Source organism: Mastomys coucha, unplaced genomic scaffold (assembly GCF_008632895.1).
Source record: "Mastomys coucha isolate ucsf_1 unplaced genomic scaffold, UCSF_Mcou_1 pScaffold6, whole genome shotgun sequence".
In the NCBI taxonomy this organism is placed as follows: Eukaryota; Metazoa; Chordata; class Mammalia; order Rodentia; family Muridae; genus Mastomys; species Mastomys coucha.
The window spans coordinates 85290259-85293116 of record NW_022196912.1 but is presented as its reverse complement, the minus strand read 5'-3'; the positions used below and the strand labels follow the sequence as shown (position 1 = coordinate 85293116).

Sequence of the window (2858 nt, the reverse complement as noted above, 5' to 3'; positions counted from 1 at the left end):
TTCTTCAAACTTGATACAAGAGTTACAAATGTCAAGCAAAGTATTCAGTCTCACTTTGTTGTTCTCTATAAGCCACCTCCCTAGTTAATCGTCTTGTTTCTTTTGGGTATATAAATACTTTTGAAATATATAAGCTGTTCTGAAAACCATAGTATAGTGTAAAAACATGAAATAAACAATACTACTAATAGAGAGGCTGAGATAGGAGAAGCAAGATTTCAAGACCCTTATGTTGTATCCTACAGCACCCGGTATTCCCAAGCGGTCTCCCATCCAAGTACTAACCAGGCCCGACCCTGCTTAGCTTCCAAGATCAGATGAGATTGGGCACGTTCAGGGTGGTATGGCCGTAAACCCCTTTTCTCATATGAAGGGGCTGAGGCCCAAATAGAATAAACATGAAACATCCAACATGTCAGAATTAGGATTTCTGCCCCGTAACTATTCAGATAGCTATCTGCTATGGAACTACTCACGAATTTCAAGTTTTCTTTCTTTGTGTTTTTGATATTTATGATTTTATTTTATTTTATTTTTTTTAGGTAAGTCTTATACCTGCATACAAATAATGAATCACCAGTCAGTCTTATCACTCAGGACAGCTGACCTGTGCTGCATTTGCCCTACAGGCTGTCAGAGGGGCAGGAACTAGGTTATACCTAGGTCTACTCAGACTTCCAGTCTATGAGACAAGGAATCCAGGTCTCACTAAAAAGCTATGAAGCTATCCATGGAGTCCAGATGGATAGAAAGACAAGGAGCACAAAAGAGCCAGGAGTTTTTAGCACAGTGACTGGCTGGCCACTACAATGAGGATGTGAAGAGCAACTGATGGATGATGAAGATGGAAAGTTAAGCCGTAAGGAAGTGCGGTCAGTGAAGGGAACTTTAGACTTAACGTGAAGTTTGTCTCAGCTTTTTTCCTTGATGGTTATATACTTACTTTGATTCTACTTTAGTGACCAGTGAGGTTTTTCTATAACTTCCCCAAGGGAACAAATTCTTTCATATCAGCAGCTCATATAATTTCCCTATACTCAGGGATTTATTCACTTAGTGGTTTATTTGCTGAGACTGACCCTGTATTACCTATCCAGGTGGCTTTTCTTGGCTTGATTGCATATGGAGCGAAGGTCTTGACTGACAGTTCTGCATCAGAAGTGGGGACCTCTATGGTTACAAAGGCAGGGAAGAAGGAGCGCGGGTTCATTGAGCACCCACTGGTATACATTTGACATTTTGAGCATATAATTTTCTTTACTTCTAATTACTCGTGACATTTTATTATCTCAGTTTTTAAGGCGAGAAACCTAAAGTTCAAAGACCTTACGTAACTTATCAAAGATCACAGGTTTCTCAAGTGGAGGAAGTGTGATCCAAGCTCAGCCTCCCTCTGACACTGAAGTCCACTCCCTTGCCGCTCTGCTTTGCAGTCACACCCATGAAGATGTTGGCTTTCAGTCAGCACTAAATTTCCTATGAAAAAACAGGAGAGGTAGAGGTCTTTACCTTGTGTAAAATACATGCATTTTACATGATACAGAAGAGATGACGAATCAGAAATGACTCTGCTTAGAAAGCAGACATGAATTTTCTACATAAAATGATCAGATTGATAAGGATATTACATATTATATTTATTTGTTCAGGTGTGTGTGTGTGTGTGTGTGTGTGTGTGTGTGTAAATGCCCATGTAGTCCGCAGTGACCATGAGGAGGCCAGAGAACAACTTTCAGGAGTCATTTATTTCCTCCATTACACACGTCTCAGGGAATAAATTCATGTGGTCTGGTTGGTGGCACGTACCTTTGTCCACTGAGACAGCTTGTCAGCACATGGTTGATAAGGTTTTAACGATTTTCACTGAGAAAAAAAGAGTGTGAGTCTGGCTTGTCAACCTGGCTGGGTCTCTGAACTATGAGTGGCAACCTGGACCAATTGCTCCATCTTGGTATCAAGTGAAAAGTTAGGTTAAGTCAAAAAACAAGGTGACAATTTTGACTTTTCTTAGTTGTTCTGGGAGATAAACAAGAAACAAGAGGAAGTTACCAAAAGACAGATTCCAACAATACTTAGAAGGAGAATTATAGTTGTGTAAGGAAGTGAAGGTCACTGGACCTGTCCAAACTGACCAGGGGCATCATCTGGGAAAGATGATGCCTGACAGCATCCTATAGTGGCCTCTGGACTCCAATAACCCAATCCTTTCTCCTTCTTGAACCTGTCTTCATTCTGTGTTGGTCAGAGCCACTGTCTACTTCCTGGGTGATTCCAGGACATCTCAACCTTGAAATTATGCTGGGCTGAAGACTGTTATCTTCTTCAAAAGCCCTTTTCCCGTTTGTCTTCCCCTGCACCTTTTGAGGGAGGAACCATGTTGAGCATCTGCTCTGGGATTCATGTCCTGTCCTCCAGCTATGCAGAACACCCCCGTTCCTGTGGGGGCGGGAGGCTTGGCTCTCCTTTTAGAAGCTCCCTTCTGTGCTGTGCTAATCACACCCTCAGTACATTTCACATCTTATTTTTAGGAGCAAAGCATAAAGAACCCCAGCACCAACAGCAGTTTCTGTGGCAACCTGGATCGCCCCCCTTGTTTGTCCAGCTGTGCAGAATTAAGCTCTAAAACAGGCCATTTACATCATGGAAAGGAGATTCATTCGAGATGATGGCGAACCTTTGAAAAGGTTCTCTTCTAAGAGAGAATTAGTTAGGAATTAGGTTGGGGCGAGGGGGGGTGAATGAGGTGAAGGGAAGAAATAGAACCTTTACTTGGAGCTTGAACTATTATAAAATCCCAGGTGTGCCCAGGCATGCCCTAGTTGCCTTGATTTTTTTTTCCCACAAGGCATCATCTCAGA

At 42.2% G+C, this 2858-nt stretch overlaps 1 non-coding gene across 1 annotated transcript; it reads right to left on the bottom strand.

Moving 5' to 3' along the window:
- Positions 1 to 236: 236 nt before the first annotated feature.
- On the bottom strand, positions 237 to 355 carry LOC116081369. The gene has a single exon (XR_004114857.1). It is a non-coding gene; the product is annotated as a 5S ribosomal RNA (ribosomal RNA).
- Positions 356 to 2858: the final 2503 nt, after the last annotated feature.